Here is a 16,052-nt window from a genome sequence, read left to right on the forward strand (position 1 = left end):
AACACTCCTCATTCCTCTGCGATGAGTTAGTGTATAAGCCATGAGGTTCAGCATCTGTAAAAAGCAGCAGAGCATGGAAAGGGGGTAGATTTTAGACTGACTCTTTTACTCTAGAGAAATCACTCATCCTTTTGTGCTTGGATTTATTTCTCAGAACTGGTAAAATGAATTATAAAATGTTGCTGTAGGCAAAAGTGATAAAATTTACATTTAAGGTCATGGAGAACATAGAGAAAGGAACACCTCTTTGGAGGAAATAAAAATCAATGCAACTGTTCTTGAGGGCAGTTAGCCTAAGGAAATAATTAAGGATTGTGCACAAAGGTATAGTATAAGGCATCTTATACTACATCACCATCTTAGTGATGTGTATAAATCAAAAAATGGAAATAATCTAGATGTCTCATATAGGGAAGTGGAATAATTAAATGATACTTCATCCACAAAATGGCTGCATGGATATCGTGCAGCCATTTAAAAAAAAAGAAAATGTGTGGAAAATGAATTTAGCAACATGGAAAAATGTGCCAGTTCGTTAACTTATTGACTTTGTGACCTTAGGCAAATTACTTCTCTGCTTCAGTCTCATCATTAAATGGGAGTACTAATATTGCCTTCCTTATAGAATTATCATGAGGACTAAATGAATTATGACATGCAAAACTACTTGGGGGCTTCCCTCGTGGCACAGTGGTTGAGAGTCCGCCTGCCGATGCAGGGGACGCAGGTTCGTGCCCCGGTCTGGGAGGATCCCACATGCTGCGGAACGGCTGAGCCCGTGAGCCATGGCCGCTAAGCCTGTGCTTCCGGAGCCTATGCTCCGCAACGGGAGAGGCCACAACAGTGAAAGGCCTGCGTACCGCAAAAAAAAAAAAAAAAAAAAAAAAAAACTACTTGGAATTGTACCTGACCCTGACCCATAGTAAACATTATGTAGATATGAGCTATAATTATTATGTGGGGGGAAAAAAAGTTTAAAAACAACGTGTATGGTGTGATATATATATATATACATATATATTTTTTTTTTAATTTATTTTTTTTCCCCACACCTTGCAGGATCTTAGTTCCCCAACCGGGTATCGAAACTGTGTCCCGGGGGCGGGAACGCGGCGGCTCCGTGTCGCCGGAGCCCGAGCGCGCAGGCCCGTCCTGGCTGTCGGGGGCGGGCAGCCGGGGCGATGGCACCACGTGGTTCATGTATGTGCTGAGCTGGCTGTCGCTCTTCATCCAGGTGCCTTCATCACGCTGGCCATCGCAGCCGGACTCTATTACCTGGCAGAATTGCTAGAAGAATACGCGGTGGCCACCAGCAGGATCATAGAATATAGGGTCTGGTTCTCCACAGCTGTGCTGACTGGCCTCTACGTTTTTGAGCCCTTGCCCACCTACATGATTGGCGTGGGCCTCTTCCTGGTCTACCTGTTCTACTTTGGCCTCCTCCAGACCTACCCCTTCATCATGCTCACCTCGCCTAACTTCATCCTGTCCTGTGGGCTAGTGGTGGTGAATCATTACCCAGCGTTTCAGTTTTTTGCAGAGGAATGTTATCCTTTCTCAGAGGTCCTGGCCTATTTCACTTTCTATCTGTGGATAATCCCGTTTGCGTTCTTTGTGTCACCGTCGGCTGGGGAGAACGTCCTGCCTGCCACCATTTAGCCTGGAGATGATGTGGTCTCCAATCACTTCACCAAAGGCAAGCGGGGCAAACGCTCAGAGATCCTGGTTGTCTTCTCCTTCATCAAAGGGGCCATTCTACCCAGTCGGCAGAAGATATACTGACCTTCTGCAGAGGGGATGCTGGGGCAAGATCAGGACAGTCAGGCCTCTGGGCCTCTGCACTGGGTGGGGGCCAGGAGCTGGAAGGCACCTTTCCCCAGCCCTGACCCTCCTTCCCTCAACTCCCCCAGAAGCCCCCATCCCTACCGTCCTCAGGAGGCTCAGCTTGGCTCAGATCTGATGCTGCCAGAGGCTGAGACCTCAGAGGGCGCCAGGGAAGATGTGGTGCCTGCTTAGCCAGGAGGCCATGGTCCACCTGGGTGTGCAGAAGCTGAGCTCCTGTGGCCCTCCCGCCCCCTCTTGTGATGGGTCAGGAGTTCTGGCTCAGCCAGGGCAGGCAGGGCAGGGGCTGTGAAGCTGGAGAGCAGACAGGGATAATTGCTATGGGCAGATGGCAATGGGGAGGGGCCGTGGCTTAGCCCTTGCAAGAGAAAGTTTTTGCTGTTGAACTGTGATTTCTGTCCAAGTGCTGATTCCCCTTTGAATAGATTCTAGGTGGCCCTGTTTGCCTTAATACCCTGAAAAAAAAAAAGAAAAGAAAGAAACTGTGTCCCCTGCAGTGGAAGCATGGAGTCCTAACCACTGGACCACCAGGGAATTCCCTGGTGTGCTATTTTTTATAAAACATGTTCTATAGAGAAAATGGTGTGAGGGTAAATACTTCAAAATGTTAATGGTCTTTGTTTGGTGTTGGAAATAAGCTGTAGTTTTTATTGTTTCTGCCTGTCGTTTTTTTTTTTTAATGATGAATGTATATTTCTTATGTAACTGAAAAGTAATAATAGTTTAAAAAAACAGTAAGAGATGATTGCTTTCATAGGGGAGTAATGGGTATCTGGAATTTTCTACCCTGTCTGTGCTCTGCTTTTTTTTTTTTTTATTTGTGGCTGCATTGGGTCTTTGTTGCTGCGTGGGCTTTTCTCTGGTTGCGGCCAGCAGGGGGTCTACTCTTCCTCGCGGTGCGCGGGCTTCTCATTGCAGTGGCTTCCCTTGTGGAGCACTAGCTCTAAGCATGCGGGCTCAGTAGTTGTGGCACTCAGGCTCAGTAGTTGTGGCTCGCAAGCTCAGTGGTTGTGGTGCACGGGCTTAATTGCTCCACAGTATGTGGGATCTTCCGGGACCAGGGCTTGAACCCATGTCCCCTGCATTGGCAGATGGATTCTTAACCACTGCACCACCAGGGAAGCCCCAAACCACTTGACTTTAAAATTGGTTCATATGAAATATTTTTCTAGCTCCTAAGTTATTAAAATTGTGATACCAAGTTCTTGTTTTAGATGCAGTGAAATGGGTATTCTACTGTTTCCTTAGCATTATAAATTAGTGAAAACCTACCGGAAAACAATTTGGAAGTAACTATCAAGAACCATCAAATCCTCATACCCTTTGATCCAACATTCCCACTTCTGGTAATCCAGGCTGAGGAAACAAGCAAAAATTTGAGGAAAAGTACATATATTTCATAATAAAACACTTAAAACAACCTAAATGTTCAGCAAAAGAGAAGTGGTTAAGTAAATTCTGCCATATCCATTTGATGAAATATTATGCAGCCATTAAAAATATTATCATGAGGACTCTACAGCAACATGAAAATATGCTTATGACATAATTTAAATTAGGTTAGCATGTTACAAATGATATGTACACTATTACTACTATTTTTAAAAATGTATATTAAGGAAAGATAAGGAAAATGCACCAAAATGATAGCAGTTGTACTGTAAGCTATGGGTAATTTTCTTTTTTGTTTTAGTAGTCTAATTGGACTTTTTAAAAAATTATTTATTCAATTAATTATTTTATTTTATTTTTGGCTGCGTTGGGTCTTCGTTGCAGTGTGCGGGCTCCTCATTGTGGTGGCTTCTCTTGTTGCGGAGCACAGGCTCTAGGCGTGCGGGCTTCAGTAGTTGCGACTCATGGGCTCAGTGGTTGTGGCTCATGGGCTCTAGAGCATAGGCTCAGTAGTTGTGGTGCACAGGCTTAGTTGCTCCGTGGCATGTGGGATCTTCCCGGACCGGGGCTCGAACCCGTGTCCCCTGCATTGGCAGGCAGATTCTTAACCACTGTGCCACCGGGGAAGCCCTAATTGGACTTTATTGCTTTTATCTTTTAAAAATTAGTTTATTTTAAATGGATAAAATCCTTGGGAATTCCCTGGCAGTCCAGTGGTTAGGACTCCACACTTTCACTGCTGAGGGCACGGGTTCAGTACCTGGTGGGGGAGCTAAGATCCCGCAAGCCGCACTGCCAAAAATAAAATAAAAGGATAAAATCCATGTAAAAGCTATATAAGAAAGTTAGTCTTACTTCATCTTCCCCTGTACCCTATTTATTCATCAACTCCTGATTATTTCAAACATTGAATTTATCTTTACAGAAGATGAAGATTTCCTACTGATGAGGATATTTAGAAGAATGTGTCATAGACCCTGAAGAAATTTCTAAATTGAGTACCCCAAAAATGTTCTGGAGAGTGGAAGCATCCTTGGAATAAGTGCACTGCCTCCAAGGTAATGACAACTTGAAGTAAACAACATTCATTTGTACGTATAAGGTGTGTCCTGTTTTTAAAGAACCAGGCATAATACTGTTGTGGGCCCCAGACTGACCTTAAACTGGGACCACTCCTGAAATTCAGTCCTTATTAGATGTACCTGATAAGATAGGTGGCCTACAGGTAATAATCAATGTTAACCATTTATTAAGCACTTACTGTGTTCTGGGCACTGTGCTAAAAAAACGCAAAAACTGTCTCATCTTAAACTCTTTCAACAGTCTTTTGAGACAGACATTATTATCTTCATTTTACTGGTAAGGAAGCTGAGACTCATGGAGAAACATGGCCAAGGTCACAGCTGTGAGAGGTAGAACTAGATTTTAACCTAGGTTGTCTGACTCAAGGCTCACTTGCTATGCAGTCCTGCTCTTATTACTTGCATTAGTTTATTGGGGTGGGGATGGAGGGCTATAGTGATGAGGAAGAAGAGAAAAGCTTGCATAGAGAAGACAGCCTGATGTCTGTGTATGACATTAGTCCCAACGTGAGCCTTGAGGACATGTCTGTATCAGATTCATGTAGAGAAAGGGGTTGTAGGTTAAAGCTTTTTCCTGTTCCATTCCAGTTCTCATGCAGAGCTACTCTGGGGTCCAGGGGACAAATATGTGACAAAGTAGAGCAGGGTCTCTTCTACTCTTTTTTTTCAGTATAGTTGATTTACAATATTGTGTTAGTTTCAGGTGTACAGCAAAGATTCAGTCATTTTATATATATATATATATATGTATATGTATGTATGTATTCTTTTTCAGATTCTTTTCCCTGTATATGGCAAAGAGATTCAGTCATATATACATATATATTCTTTTTCAGATTCTTTTCCGTTATAGGTTATTACAAAATATTGAGTATATTTCTCTGTGCTGTACAGTAGGTCCTCATTGGTTACCTATTTTATATATAGTAGTATGTATATATTAATCCCAGTCTCCTTATTCCCCCCCCCTTTCCCCTTTAGTAACTATAAATTTGTTTTCTATGTCTCTGGGTCTATTTCTGTTTTGTATATAAGCTCATTTGTATCATTTTTTGTTGTTAGATTCCACATATAAGTGATATCATATGATATTTGTCTTCCTCTGTCTGGCTTACTTCACTTAGTATGATAATCTCTAGGTCCATCCATGTTGCTGCAAATGGCATTATTTCATTCTTTTTATGGCTGAGTAATATTCATATATATATATATATATATATATATATATATATATATATATCACATCATCTTCTACTCTTTGAAATACACTCCACTTTGTTACAACTTAGATTTTGAGGGATTGTTCTCTTACTTTGAGGCAGACACAAAAGAGGATACAAGAGCAGCAGAGTTCTTGAATGCAACAGTCTTCAGTGTGTCTCTGTCTGGAGCACAGTTATCATCCTAGAATGTTCCTTACAGCCACTTGGGAATTCTCTATGCTTCTCTCCTGTGTTGACTCTCCTGTTTCCTGAATCCCATAACTTTCTTTCTCTTTTCTAAAAAAAATAACGTAGATTTAACTGACATATAACATTGTATTAATTCAGGTGTATAACCTAATGATTCAATATATGTATACATTCAAAATGATCACAGTAAGTCTAGTTAACATCCATCACTGCACAATTTTTTTCCCTTGTGATGAGAACTTTTATCATCTACTCCATAACTTTATCTTTTTTTGCCCTCTAGTTTTGGTGGCCATGTCTTATGAAAGAATGCACTAGAAGTAAGGTCTTCTCTTGTTGCAGAGCACGGGCTCTAGGCATGTGGGCTTCAGTAGTTGTGGCACGCAGCCTCAGTAGTTGTGGCACACGGGCTTAGTTGCTCCGCGGCATGTGGGATCTTCCCGGACCAGGGCTCGAACCCATGTCCCCTGCATTGGCAGGCAGATTCTCAACCACTATGCCACCAGAGAAGTCCGAAGTAAGGTTTTTTAACACTTTGTATATCTTTTTTTTTTTTTTTTTTTTTTTTTGGCCAGGCCGTGCAGCTTGCAGGATCTTAGTTCCCCGACCAGGGATTGAACCAAGGCCCACAGCAGTGAAAGCGCCAAGTCCTAACCATCGAACCACTAGGGAATTCCCAACACCTTGTATATCTGATTTTGTCTTATCCATATGTTTTAATGATGGTATTGATAGTTTAACAGGGTATAGGATCCTATGTTGAAAATCATCATCTTTCAGAGATTTTGAAAGTATTCTTCCCTTCTCTTCTACTTCTAGGTCTGAAGGTCTGAAGCCACTCTGATCCCTGAGCCTCTATCTGGGACCAGTTTCTTATCTTCTTAGAAGATTATAGAATCTTGTCTTTGTCAACAGTGTTCTGATATTTCACAGTGTGTGGGTCTTAATGTGGGTCTATTCTCATTTATTGTCCTGGGTACTCCTTATTTTATGATTTCCTCAACTCTTTTTTATATATTCTCTTTTTATGAAACTTTTATTCAACTGTTGCACTTCCTTGACTGGTTCTCTAATTTTCATATCTTTTTTCCTCCTAGTTTCCGTATCTGTGTCTTTTTGCTATACTTCTAGGGGATTTCCTCAACTTTATTTTCCATTGTTTCTATTGGGCTCTTGCTTCTGCTTTCATGTTTTTTTCATTTCAAAGAACCTTTTTTCCCTTCTGAATATTCTTTATTATTGTTTATTGCTATTTTTTTCATATATTCAGATATCTTTTCTTCTAGTTGAGGCTATGCATGGTAGTTTAAAAATTTTTATTTTCTCGGGCTTCCCTGGTAGCGCAGTGGTTGGGAGTCCGCCAGCCGATGCGGGGAACGCGGGTTCGTGCCCCGCTCCGGGAGGATCCCGCATGCCGCGGAGTGGCTGAGCCCGTGGGCCGTGGCCGCTGAGCCTGCGCGTCTGGAGCCTGTGCTCCGCAGCGGGAGAGGCCCCAACAGTGAGAGGCCCGTGTACTGCAAAAAAAAAAAAAAAAAAAATTAATTTTCTCTGCATTGTCTCAGTTTCTTCCAAGTTTCTTTTTTCTCTTTGTTTTCATCTCTTTCCTGTTAGAGGAAATCCTCGTGTCCCATAATCCTTGGCTTTCTGCTCATGAATAAAAGTGGGGGACTAAAAGCTGATTGGAAACTCTGTGCATGAAGGAGAGAATCATTGACCATGAGGTCATTTGTCCATGAACCAATGACCATGAGGGACCATTAGCTGGAAGACCTCAGTGTCATTATCTTTACATCTTTCATATTGGGCTTCATTTTCCCCAAAGAATAAGATACATCTTCCCAGGAGGTAAAGGTTGGCTACCAGAATTCCGGGAGCAGAGTGTGGAAAAAGTCTACTGATTGCCTCTTTTTCGGTATGATGCTCTTAACTGTTCCTGGTGACCTGTATTACTCCAGAGATTGTTTTACTCTCTCAAGAGAATACCCTCCATACTTCTGCTGAGGTGGAGGAGGGGCAGTCACCTGGAGGGTACGGTGAGGGAAGCCGACTGACCTTCAACTAGTCCCTCTTAGTTTAGCTGTTCTTCACCCCCACCTCCAGGGATACCGCTGGTTAATTCTTGAACATATCCAGGCTGCTTCTCAGCTTTCTCCAGTTTCTGGTCCAGGATTCCACATTCTTGGGTCTGCGGGCCTTTTAACACTCATTCATTTGCTTTCTCACCTGCAAAATTCTGTTGTATTTATTACCCCCTCTCCCTTTCCTTATTCTTTAAAATAATCCTTTACTGAAGTTTTAGTGCGATGGGACTGGGAGGGGAGGAAGTGGAAAGGAAAATTACATGCATGAGAAATTATATTCACTGTCTTTATCCAGAACTCTTTAATTTTTTTGTTTTGTTTTTGTTTTTATGGAATTATACCACATTCTACTATTTACACACAGGCAATCTACTTGGATTTCTCTGTGCTTCTTCAGCAAAATGGGAGAAATGATGGCATCTACTTTATACACTCTTGTGAAGATTAAGCAAAATACCATACTTAATTGTTTTTAAGAAACAAATTCTTTCCAGATTTTTATATCTCTGAAGTCAGAATGTTAACACAGGTCCAAGTGTCTTGTAAACATTCAGTAAACAATTATCTTAGGTTCAGTGAAATATGGTAATACATGTAACACACTTCACAGAGGGCCTGAAACAAGGTGTGCAATAAATGTGGAAGACAGGATTATTATTATGCCCACTAAACCGTACTTAATATTCCAAAACCTGCTTGTCCTACTTAATACAATCTTGTGTCCATTCTTCTGCCTTAGTAGAAAGAGATCTACCTTACTCTCTTTGAAGTTGTATGGTATTCCATAGAATCGATGTTCCATTTAATCACTCTTCCATGGATGGACATTTTTTTTCAAATTTTTTCCTGAAATACCAATAGTAAGCACTCTAGTAATATATCCTTATAGACATGTGTTAGTATTTCTGTATGATAAAGACCTAGAAGTGGAATCACTCTATCACACTCATATGGAAGGTGTCTAATAGGAATTTCCAGAGTAAAAGAGGCATGTGAGTGATTAATCAGGATCCTGATTTAGGTAGGCATCTGTAATTGTGGAAAGCACACGAGACTTAAAGACAAAAGACCTAAATCCCAATGGTAGCTCTACCGCTTATCTGGGGAAATATTGTTTGTTCTTTCATTTATTCAAAACTATGTACTGAATTCTGCCTGCTCTGTGCCAGACGCAGTGTTAGAGACTAGGAATACAGGGATGAGTAAGACACAGTCCTTGCCCTCAAGAAATTTACAGTAATCGGTGGGAAGATGGACAAAGAAACAGATGCCACTTGCTCTCTGTGTGACCTTGGGAAGTTGCTTAACCTCCTGAATGTCTGTTTCTTTTTCTGTAAAATGGGTGATAGTCCTTATACCATAGGGTTTTTGTGAAGATTACATGAAATAATGTATGAGTGCCCTGTACGGTTCCTGGCACAGAGTGCGCACTCAATAAATGGAAGCTATCATTATTGTTTTAGTAATGATAATTGTAATAAATAATTTGTTATAGTTGCTGTGATAGAAGCTGCTTTGTGTTCTACCTCTTTGAACTCACTTCTACAGTATTAAATGAATTGTTAAGAGACAGTAACATAGCATATTCAAAGTGGCACTAAGTAGAGACTTCCCTGGCGATCCAGTGGTTAAGACTCCATGCTTCCAATGCAGGGGGCTTGAGTTCTATCCTTGGCCAGGGAACTAAGATCCCACATGCCGCGGGGTGCAGCCAAAAAACCAAACAAACAAAAGTGGCACTAGGTAAATATTAGTTTCATTTTTTGCCTTTTATGTTGGGACAAAGGGTAAATAAGCAGATGGAAACGCAAACATCCATATGTTTGAACACAGCAACGATCTTCCCAGTCCATGTGTCACAGAGCCAATTCTGGGCACTTCCTTAGCTACATAGATTTCACTTCTGGCTATATCTGAACGTCTGGAATGAGGCGCATACCTCCCTGCCCACAGCCACAAATAATCACGGAGACAGGATGTTCATATGTCCCACAGCTGATGGCTGCCTGCTGCAAGGGATTCTTTTCTCCCAGTTTACAAAGCACAGCACAGCTTGTACCCCCATACTTAATGGGGGTCACTTATTTGCTTGACACTGACTTTTATGAAATTGTTTCTTTTCTTTCGCACACAGATGTAAAACAAGAATTAAAGGAGGGACTTCCCTGGTGGCGCAGGGTCTAGTGGGTCAGTTACTTCATCTCTCTTAGAACCTCAGTTTTCTCATCTGTGAAAAGGGGATAATCATAGCGCCTGTTTCATCAGGTTATGGTGAGACTAGTGCCTTCCATGTGCTGTTCTCTTTCCTGGAACAGTGTTCCCCTGAGTTTCACTCCTGCCTTTTCGGCTTGACTGTCACTTTTTCCAGAAAGCCTTCTCTGCCACCCATGATAGGTTGGGTTCACTGTTGTACTCTCACTCCAGTGTCTGCCAATTACCCTTTGTAATTACTTCTTCAGCTACTCAATTCCTTTCCGGGTTGTGAGCTTCCACAGGATAGGGATGGTGTCTGTCTCATTCATTCCTGTGTCTCCAGTGCCTAACAGTCCCTTGATACATAATATTTTGGGTGGACTATATTTGTTAACTGAATGAAATAATGAGATAATAATACACATACACACAGAGCCTGACATTTAGCAAGCTCTCAATAAATGGCCTATATAATTATCAACAACACAGTATTGGTGCTGAGTTTATTCACCTTGAGAAAACTAATATAGTGAGACAAGCAGCAAATTAGAGATAGGTGTTGTGAATCTAGTTCTGTATCTCGTTTGACATATGTCCTTGGCCAAATCTTAATTCTTCTCATTTTTCCACTATTAAAATAAACATAAGAAATTCACCCTGGCGGGCTTCCCTGGTGGCGCAGTGGTTGAGAGTCCGCCTGCTGATGCAGGGGACACGGGTTTGTGCCCCGGTCCGGGAAGATCCCACATGCTGCGTAGCGGCTGGGCCCGTGAGCCATGGTCGCTGAGCCTGCGCGTCCGGGGCCTGTGCTCCGCAACGGGAGAGGCCACAGCAGTGAGAGGCCTGCGTACGGCAACAGAAAAAAAAAAAAGGAAATTCACCCTGGCGTCCTGCTTAGCTTGGTCTTTGTAAAGTCTGCCCTTTGCCAGACCACACCTGACAGGCTATCCTATGTATGCCCAGAGTTTCTAGATAGGGATCCTATAATGCCCTAGTACTCCTCTGCTTTCTCAACTGCTCACTGTTGACCCGTGACCCTAATCCATCTGACCCTGTCTAGCCCCTCAGTTTGTTGGCTACCAGCTACCTGTTGGCTACCTCCCAGCTTCCAGCCTTGAACTACATTCATCCTCACGATAAAGTCCAAAATCCTTAAGGTGCTAACTGGAGCTTCATCTTCTTCCCACCTTTCCCTTCACTGTCCTCCAGCCACCAGACTTTCCTGAAGTGCCCTGGAGGCACTAATCTCCCTGAATCAGGCTTTCAGACCTGCCAGTTCCTCTGCTGGGAGCATCGTCCCCACTCTATTAGGCTAACCCCTACTCAACCTTCATGTTTCAGCTTCAATATCACTTCTTCAGGGAGCATTAAGTGGCTCCCTTGAAAGAAATTAGATTTCCCTGTTATATGCCATCTTCCTTGTAGATCTGGTGTGATATATAGTCAGAGCTTCACATTATAAAAACAGAAGTTAAGAATCGACTTACATGTGAAATTTCTGTTTTTAATGCTGGCAAGTAATTTAAAAATTGTAACACACTGAGGGCCAGCCAAAATATCTGTAGGTTAGTGACCGCCTGTGGCCTGCCTGTTTGCAACCTGACCTGTTCAACCTTTGGCTATACTTGGTAACTATTCCTGTGTTAATCATCACTCTATTTATTAACTGTCCACTCCATGCCAGGCACTGTGGTTGGTGCTTTACATAGATGAGTTCATGTAATATCCAAAACCACCTGTGAGGCCAATAGAGTTCAGAGAGGTTAAGACACTTGCCCAAGGTCACAGTTTGTAAGTGGTGCAGCCAGGTATTAAAGGTCTTTTCTTGACACACAGTAGTTTCTTGCACTACCGTGTGTCGAGAAACAATTTGTCAGGGACTTCCCTGGTGGTGCAGTGGTTAAGAATCTGCCTGCCATTGCAGAGGACACGGGTTCGAGCCCTGGTCCGGGAAGATCCCACATGCCTGGGAGCAACTAAGCCCATGCGCCACAACTACTGAGCCTGCGCTCTAGAGCCCGTGTGCCACAACTACTGAGCCCGCGTGCCACAACTACTGAAGCATGTGTGCCTAAAGCCCGTGCTCCGCAACAAGAGAAGCCACCGCAATGAGAAGCCCGTGCACCGCAATGAAGAATAACCCCTGCTCGCTGCAACTAGAGAAAGCCCGTGTGCAGCAACGAAGACCCAATGCAGCCAAAAATAAACAAGTAAATAAATTTATTTTTAAAAAGTAATTATTTAAAAAAAACCCAATTTGTGAGTTTAGAATGGGAGAGGCTTCTGCAGGTTTGCCTAACAACAACTCTTAATATTGGTTGTGTGCTCACTAAGTGCCAGGCAGTGTGCTACACACTTTATAAATTTATTTTATAGTAGCGGGGACTACTCTTCGTTGCGGTGCACAGGCTTCTCATTGTGGTGGCTCCTCTTGTTGTGGAGCACGGGTTTTAGGCACGCAGGCTTCAGTAGTTGTGGCACACAGGCTTTAGAGCACAGGCTCAGTAGTTGTGGCACACAGGCTTAGTTACTCCACAGCATGTGGGATCTTCCCGGACCAGGGCTCGAACCCGTGTCCCCTGAATTGGCAGGCGGATTCTTAACCACTGCGCCACCAGGGAAGCCCCAGCTACACACTTTAAATGATCTGATTCAATCCTCACATCTATTCAAAGGAGCTACTATTATCTCCACTTCATAGATGAGGAACCTGAGGTATAGACTGGTCTCTGATTTACCCAAGAGTCAGAATTCAAACCCAGACAATCTGAGACCACAGTCCCCACACTTAGGAACTCCTATCACCAGTTTGTGTTTGTAGCAGAGTAGTGGTCTGACGGGCAAAAAGAAAAATGTGTAAGTCCCTGTTTCTCCAATCCAGAGTCCCACAGAGGACTCATTTGAGAGAGGGATCCGCGTGGGTTATTTCCCTGAACCTGCTGTTGACAGATGTGGCCTGCAGGTGGCAGCAACATCCACAGCCTCAATTCTGCAATGTTCAAAGAAAGGTTAAGGAAGCTTTATATAGTCAGACTCACTCATTTGCATTTTACTGAGTGATTGGCCCAGTTAATTCTTTGCCAGTTAATTGGACTTGGTTCTCAGCCCAGTAAGGACTGCCAGGATTTGGGAGCCCTTCACAGTTTGTGAAAGAAAAGATCTCAGGATTTGAAACTATGGTGAAGTCATTCAGTCCAGCAACCATCGTGGTGATTTTAAACTGTGTTAGGTGGGACTGGGTTTCAGTAGTCCCCAACACATATTGAGATCTTAGCTTTTTTTTTTCTTAATATTTATTTATCTATTTATTTAGCTGCATCAGGTCTTAGTTGAGGCACTCAGGATCTTTCATTAGGCATGTGGGATCTAGTTCCCTAACCAGGGATTGAACCCAGGCCCCCTGCATTGGGAGTGCAGAGTCTTAGCCACTGCACCACCAGGGAAGTCCTGAGATCTTAGCCTTTTAAAAAAAGTCCCTATTTTGTTTTTGTTTTTAAGGTACAGTAATGTGTACATTTAAGGAAAAATTCAATAGCGCAAAAGGGTATACAGTTTAGAGTCAGTTTCTCTATCACGTTCAAATCACATGATTTTCCCACCCCAGAGAAAAGCTTGTGTATTCTTCCAGGTATAGAATATGGATATAAGAGAATATGCATCTATCCTTTGAAAAAAATAAATGATAACCTAAAACTATAAAGTTCCAGAAGAAAACTTAGGGGGAACATTTTGTGATCTCAGGTTAGGCAAAGATTTCTCAGATATGACATGATTCACAAGGTGGGGGGGAAAGGACAAATTAGACTTTATCAAAATTTTTAAATTCTGCTCTGTGAAAGATATTGTTAAGAGAATGAAAAGACAAACCACAGACTGGGAGAAAACATTTGCAAATTGCATATCTGATAAAGGTCTTGTACCTAGAATGTATGAAGAACTCTCACAACTCAATAATACGAAAATAACCCAGTAAAAGAATGGGCACGGGACTTCCCTGGTGGTCCAGTGGTTAAGAATCCACCTTCCAATGCAGGGGACGTGGGTTTGAGCCCTGGTCAGGGAACTAAGATTCCCACGTGCCTCAGGGCAACTAAGCCCGTGTGCTCTAGAGCCATTGCGCCGCAACCAGAGAGAAGTCTGCGCACTGCAACAAAGATCCCGCATGCCGCAACTAAGACCTAGTGCAGCCAAGTAAATAAATTTTAATAAAAAAGGCACAAGACTAATAAAAATACTTCACTAAAGAAGATGTACAGATAGGGATTTCCCTGGTGATCCTGCCTGGCATGCTGCAAGGCCAAAAAAAAAAAAAAAGAGGCTGAATATTGTTATACATTAGGGAAATGCATATTTTGCTGAGATACCACTACACACATGTTGGAATGGCTGAAAACAAATACTAATTATTTTCAAAAAAACTGACAATTCCAAATGCTGATAAGCATGCAGAGCAAGAGGCGCTCTCAATTCTTGCTGGTGGAAATGCAAAATGGTGTGAACATTTTGTTAAAGAGTTTGGTTGTTTTTTTAATAATGTTGGACATACATTTACCATACAACTCAGCAATCCCATGCCTAGTTCTTTACCTGAAAGAAATAAAAACCTATGTTTACACAAAAATCTGTATACAGATGTTTATAGGAGCTTTATTCACAGTCAACAAAAACTGAAAACCATCCCAATGCCCTAAAACTGGTAAATGGAAAAACAAACCATGGTACATCACTGCAATGGAATACTGTTCAGCAGTAGAAAGGAACAAAATACTGAGACATGAGACAACATGGATGAATCGCACATGCGTTATTCTAAGTGAAAGTACCCAGACTCAGAAAGTTATTTGTTTTTCATTCCATTTATATGACTTTCTGGAAAAACCCAAATTATAGGAACAGAAAACAGATCAGTAGGTGCCATGGGTTGGGTGAGGAGGAGAGGCTGACTACAAAAGATAGCACAAGGGGATATTCCGGGATGATGGAACAGTTCTTACCTAAATGATTATGGTGGTGGTTACACAGGTATATGCATTTCTCTCATAGAGCTGAACACCAAAAAGAATGAAATTTACAGGGTCCAATCCCTGGTTGGGGTACTAAGATCCCATAAGCCGCATGGCGCCCCCCAAAAACCCCGCAAACAAAACCCAATACTTCACTTCCCCACCAAAGCCATTGATTTCAGGTTGGCATAATAGCAGTTGTTGATATAGTTTTTCCTTACAAAAAAAAAAAGAGTATTTTGCGCACTGCTCTGCTCCATGCTTGCTTTTTTTTTAAATAGAGAACTATTTCAAGAAGCAGATAAAAAGAGGTTTATGTAACATCCAAGTACCTTTCATCAACTTTGTCAAATCTTAACCTTTTACCTTATTTCCTTAGTTTTTTTTAAGAAAAAAAATAAGAGAGATGTGTTAAGCCCCAATGTATCCTCTCTTTCACCCAATCTTTTCCTTCCTCCTCAAGAAGTAATCACCTACCTGAATATTTTATTTCCACACGTGATTTTATATTTTTACAATGTATATATGAACCTTTAAACAGTACATATTGTTGCTTGGCACGTTGTAAAATTTTATATACATGGTATCAAGCTGTATCTATCTACAGCTTTCTTCTCCCCTCAACATTTTGTTTTATCCATGTTGATAACCAGTAGCTTGAGTTTATTCATTTTAACTGTTTTGAATTATTCTGTATTATGAATGTATCACAATTAATTTGCCCATTATCCAGTAGATGGATATTTAGATTGTCTCCATTTTTTTTTCCATTTCAAACAGTGCTACAATGAACATTCCTGCACCTGCAGCCTGTGTCAATGTTCATTGTTGAAAATTTGGAAGCTTAAAAAAAATAGAAAGATGAAAACTAATATTGCCTACCATAACAGTTATTATTAATATTTTTTGAGCATTAAACCAGGTACAATGCTGGGTACTTTATGGGTTACTTTAATTCTCACACCAACCTATATATTAGGTACTATTATGTTTCCTATGGTACAACGAGAAAACTGAATTTTTTTTTTTTTTTTTTAGTAAAAGGTG

The 16,052-nt window shown here is 41.8% G+C and overlaps 1 pseudogene; it reads left to right on the forward strand.

The window, feature by feature from the left end:
- The first annotated feature begins 40 nt into the window (after positions 1–40).
- On the forward strand, positions 41–1,782 carry LOC116754907 (annotated as a pseudogene).
- The last annotated feature ends 14,270 nt before the right edge of the window (positions 1,783–16,052 follow it).

This window comes from Phocoena sinus, chromosome 1 (assembly GCF_008692025.1).
Source record: "Phocoena sinus isolate mPhoSin1 chromosome 1, mPhoSin1.pri, whole genome shotgun sequence".
NCBI lineage: Eukaryota > Metazoa > Chordata > Mammalia > Artiodactyla > Phocoenidae > Phocoena > Phocoena sinus.